Raw genomic sequence first — 6,000 nt, 5'->3', positions numbered from 1 at the left:
GCGTAAGTATTATTAACCACTATTACAATCATTAACTGGCTGTTCGTTGGTTTTATTCATATTTGACAAAACACTGAGGGACTTTTGAAACCCTGCACAACCCTGTTGTGGAAACAACATAGAGATATGTCCATTGATAAAGGTCAGTGACCTTTCATAAGGACTGCACATACTTACTGACTACTTGTAAGATGTAGTCACATTTAACTTATTACATAATACGGCTTACTATTCAGTAACTACAGGGACTTCAGTGCAAACTGGTTGAGCTATTCTTAGGTAATAGAAGTTTGAAATAACTGGCCATTAATCAGGGGTTAATCAGCATTTTTTCACATATTCAAACAGGCACAAAAATCTAAAAAACAACATTTCTATTGGTCTTTTTTATCATTAAATGTTCACATAATGTAAAGGACAGGTTGTGTTTTTAAACAATGCAAAATGATAAAGGAAAAAGGAAATTGGACAAAAAAAATAAGAGTTCCCACAAACTGTTTGGCTCTATTTGAGCTACAGTCATGCAGTATATTGATATATAGTACTTCAGTGAGTGATCAACTGACGATAGGTTGTGTAAACACTCATATCATGCAACCATGCGCAGGAATGAAGACAATCTGGTATTAGAATCACAGAGTGTGGCTCAATCACATTCTCACATCTCCACTTCAGACTACAAGCCAGGCCCAGTGAAGCCTGTGGTGAATGAGATTGCTCTGAGAATGTCCATTAATAGAAGTAGAGTGTAGGTTTCAAGAGAAAGCCACAGATTACTTGAGTACAAAAATGTCGATTTCCTGCTCTACAGAGATGAATGTGTATTCAGTAGAAAGTCGGAATAAAAGGAAAATTATCATTTACACACGGAGCACACATGCACATTTACCTAACACACAATCTCTCTCTCTTAAAGTGACATTCAGATCAAATCAAACCAGCATATGCATTTACGTGATTCCACATTTATTTGATGCATTTCATTTATTGAAGACCAAAGAACTGGTGGTGGATTTCCGCAGGCGCACACATCCCCCACCAGCAGTGAACATCCAGGGAACGGACACTGAAAGAGTAGATTCTTATAAGTACCTGGGTGTGCACCTTAACTGTAAACTAGACTGGTCAGACAACACAGCTGAGGTCATTTGGAGTGCAGAGGCCACTCCTGGGGACCTTTTTCGACACAGTGGTGGCATCAGCCATCCTCTATGGAGTGGTCTGCTGGGGCAGCAGCATCTCCACTGCACACAGGAAGAAACTGGACAAACTGATCCGGAGGGCTGGCTCGGTCCTAGAGACTCTTCTAGACCCAGTGCAGGCGGTGGGAGAAAGGAGGATGCTGAACAAGCTAGCATCCATGCTGGAGAACGACTCCCACCCCATGCGTGAGACTCTGGCAGCACTGGGCAGTTCCTTCAGTGACCGGCTCCTTCACCCCAAGCGTGTGAAGGAGCGGTATCGCAGGTCCTTCCTTCCTGCTGCTGTGAGACTGTACAACCAGCACTGCTCCCAGTAGACCACACACACACAATATACGCTTACATTCAGAATGCGAACATTCTTCATTGTGCAATATGCTAAGTGCAATGCAGATTCCTATGCAACTCTTATTTTATTTTATTTTAATTTATTATTATCCTTATTTTCCTGTAAATAGTCTAGAGATTTAGAATTTTTATTATTTATAATGTTGATACGGTTTATACTGTTTCCCATTTCTGCTACTGAGTGCTGAGTACTCCTGTTACTCTGCTGCTGCTGTAATACTGTGAATTTCCCCACTGTGGGACTAATAAAGGATTATCTTATCTTATCTTATCTTATCTTATCTTATCTTATGCTGCGACACTAATGATACACTCTGATCCTCCACTTCATTAAGCACACCTCCTTGTATCTACACTCATTGTCCATTTTTTCAGCTCCACTAATCATGAAGAAACAAACTGTTCCCCATCTGTTACTCTGTTAGCCCCCATTTACCCTGTTCATCAAATGGTCAGAACCCAAACAGGACCACCATAGAGCAGAGGTTATTTGGGTGGTGGATCATTCTCAGCACTGCAGTGACACTGACATGGTGGTGGTGTGTTAGTGTGTGTTGCGCTGCTGTATTTAAACATCTCAGTGTCACTCCGGGACTAAAAATCATCCAAATGGGCCAAAAATATCCAGGCAACAGCATCCTGTGTCCACTGATGAAGGACTAGAGCATGACCAACACAAACTGCAGTAACAGATGAGCTATTGTCTCTGACTTTACAACGTGGACCAACAAAGTCCTGCTAGACCCACTCGCACCAGCGCAGAACACACTAACACACCACCACCACGTTAGTGTCAATGCAGTGCTGAGAGTGAATCACCAACCAAATGATACCTGCTCTGTGGTGGTCTTGTGGGGGTCCTTACCATTGAAGGACAGGGTAAAACGGGACTAACAGAAAAACAGGTGGACCTCAGTCTGTAATTGTAGAACTGTAAAGTGCACGTTTATGGAGCAGATAAAATGGACAATGAGTGTAGACACACACACACACACACACACACACACACACACACACACACACATATATATATATATATATATATATATATATATATATATGTGTGTGTGTGTGTGTGTGTGTGTGTGTGTGTGTGTATATATATATATATATATATATATATATATATATATATATATATATATCTTCAATAGTATATACAGTCATTTGCTCGTTTGCTAAAAGTTGAGTATTGTTGATTTTCTAAGTGGAAATTAGTTACCTCATCTACAGACAATACACTACTGCACATTTGAATACTAAATTACCGTTTATTTGCTGGATATAACATATAAATAAACTATAACATGAAATATGAAATAAAACATAAAAATGTGGCTTGTCCAAAAGTTATGGCATATTTTTTTTGTTTGTTTTTCCAATATTTTAAACTATAAAATTATGATGTCGTGCACTCACATTTGCAAAAAATGCCAAATTTGTTCCGTGTATATTATTATTTTCACTCAAAAAATGAACAAGACTGGCCATTTGAGCTCAGATGTTCAAATTTTTGCTTACAACCATAGCCTTGGACATGCACATATACAGTCATACAGTACAAACAAAGTGCACAGTGTCTCACCCTAAAGGAAAATGGCATATTTTGTAATATGTTCTCAATATTATTTCCAGAAATAACTACAATACTGGAATACATTTTCAGTATAATCTATTTATGTACTGGAAATAAACCTACTAACACATTCTCCCATACGCAGACCCACAGAGGCTTATTACACACACACACACACACACACACACACACACACATACACACATACACATTGCCAGACACGTACATACAGGGCATGGTTTTTGAGAAACGTGGGTCAGGCAGTTCAAGTTGTACGTCAATGAAACATATTGCTCAATCACCTTCTTAACCACAGCCTGAGGAAGTGATGACATCACAACTCCTTCAGCCGAGCTGATTGGCTGATTAACCTCAGAAGGCAAAAAATAGATTTGCCCAGGTTTAAAGATACATATGGAAAACCAAAGTAAGTGTGCATGCACACACACACACACACACACACACACGCCTACATACACATTTTCCAAACAGAGGTTGTATGAGGAAGGAAGAGCCTGGCTGTGTGTTTAGTCATGTGAGTTTGCTGCCAACTACATCATTCCATTTGTGTCTATTTATATGCGATTTGTTTGAATTGCATCCTCTTTTGTCTGTAAAGATGGACAGACTACTGGTCAAGATCCAACTGTCTACTTCCTCTGCTGCCCATTCCTGTCATTTACTGCAAAGATGTCGACAGGCAGCACACACATCATCCCACTGACCTCATGACCTCACTCCAAATTCAGCGTATTACACACTACTAGCATTAATTATGTCACTTGTCAATATCAACAACTTTGAGAAGCACAATGGAATGGCAGAGAGAGAGAGAGAGAGAGAGAGAGAGAAATGCAAAGAAAAAGAAACAGAGAGAAAAAGAAAAAAGGAGAGAGAGCGAGAAAGAGTGGGAGAAAAAGATAGAAAGAATGACAGAGAGAAACAAAGAGAGAGAGAGAAACTCAGACAGAAAAAGAGATAAACAGAAAGAGATGACTAAACAAGTTTAGTAAGCCTAGTTTAAGATGAACAGAGATAATGCCATAAGATATTTGTTGACACTGGCTTATCCAATGTTTCTTCTGAAATCAAGGGCATTAATAAGCAGCGTGTCCCCTCTTTGCTACAGTAACAGGTTTTACAATAGATGTTGGAACATTTCTGTGAGGATTTAATCACATTCACAAGAGCAGTAGTGAGGTACTGATGTTGGAAGTTGATGTTGGCTCTGGATCACTCTCACTCGTCCCAGAGCCATTCATCATTCTAGCGTATGTCATATATTTTATCTCAGTGTAGCAGTTTTAAAGAGACTCCTTCAGTAAAGAGTCCTGGCATTGAGTAGCCACAGTTGTTCATTCCTAATAACTGACTGAAACCTGGTTAACCTGTCACTTGTGTTCCCAATCAGAAAAGAAGGCCTAGAGCAAAATCTTTTGGTTAATCTAATGTTTAAGGCCTCCAGTTCAGCTTCAGAAGGCCTCACCAATGGTTCATCTAGTTTGGCTAGATCCTCCTAGATACCACCGTTTAAAAAATCCTCATCATTTTCTGTTGGATGTTGCAAAAATGTAACCCTTTTGCTTTCAGCCAAAACTTAACAATGAAATGAGAGTAGCAGCACATGCAGAACTTAAATTCAACAAGCATGATGATAAATTTTATAAGATTATAATATAAGAATATAACAAAGTAATAGTTATGTTCTTCATATTGGAGTTTAAATAAAATAATGAATATGAGCTCAAAGTGCAAACTTTCAGCTGTAATCTGAAGTGATTTATGTGTTATGTAAGTATTACTACTATTTTCATGCATAGCCCCCCATTTTTAAGAGCTCAAGAGTAATTGGATGAGCTAACAATCGTAATTGGTTGCAAATCCTTTATAGTCAGTAATTGCCTTAATTCCAGAACCCACTGACATTACCACACACAGGTTTCTTACCTGGTTATGCTCCGCCAGGCTTTTACTGCAGCCATCTTCATTTGCTGCTTGTTTTGGGTTGTTTTCACTGTATGTTTCAAGTGAATTCTGAGTGATCGAGTGATACATCTGCACTGCCTTATTTTGTGGCCTATATAGAATTCATCCTGCTGCTTTTGTCATCAGTCCTATCATTAATAAATACAAGGGAACCAGTTCTATTAGCGGCCATGCATTCTATCTCCACCATGCTTTGCAGATGAGGTGTTTTGTTCTTTTTAAGAATGTTCCAAAAAGTTGCCACACCTAATGGCTGTGCTATTTCTCTGGTAGGTTTGCTTTGATTTTTTAGGATGATGGCTTTCTTCACTGACAGCTCTTTGAAATTCATAGCAAAATTCTGAAGGCAAATGCCACACTTCAAATCATCTCTAGACTCATCCCTAGTTTTCTGATCATTTCCAAGGGAAATATTGAGGGAATAACACACATAGCCATGGAACACCTGAGCAGTCAACTGTCCTATTACTTTTGAGACCCTGGGGGCTATGAATGAAAACAGTTGTAATTCCTACATCACTCAAAAAGGATGTAAATACTCACAAATTAAAGCTGAAAGCTTAAATTCATTATTTACTTCCAACTCCAATGTGCTGTGTTAGACAGCTAAAATGACTAGATGTGCATTTCCTGAAGGAACTGCAAGAGTGCTTGAAAAGAGCTGCAAGTGTGTGTGTGTGTGTGTGTGTGTGTGTGTGTGTGTGTGTGTGTGTGTGTGTGTGTTTCTGTGTAGGTGAAAATCACCTCCTTAGGTGTGTGTGTGTGTGTGTGTGTGTGTGTGTGTGTGTGTGTGTGTGTGTGTGTGTGTGTGTGTGTCTGTGTGAGAGGGAGAGATATATGTGTTTGAGGGGGAGAGGGGAGAGTCATTCAAATGAACTGTCACTCTGT

This window comes from Pygocentrus nattereri, chromosome 1, assembly GCF_015220715.1.
Source record: "Pygocentrus nattereri isolate fPygNat1 chromosome 1, fPygNat1.pri, whole genome shotgun sequence".
NCBI classification, from domain to species: domain Eukaryota; kingdom Metazoa; phylum Chordata; class Actinopteri; order Characiformes; family Serrasalmidae; genus Pygocentrus; species Pygocentrus nattereri.
Note: the sequence above shows the minus strand (reverse complement) of the source record.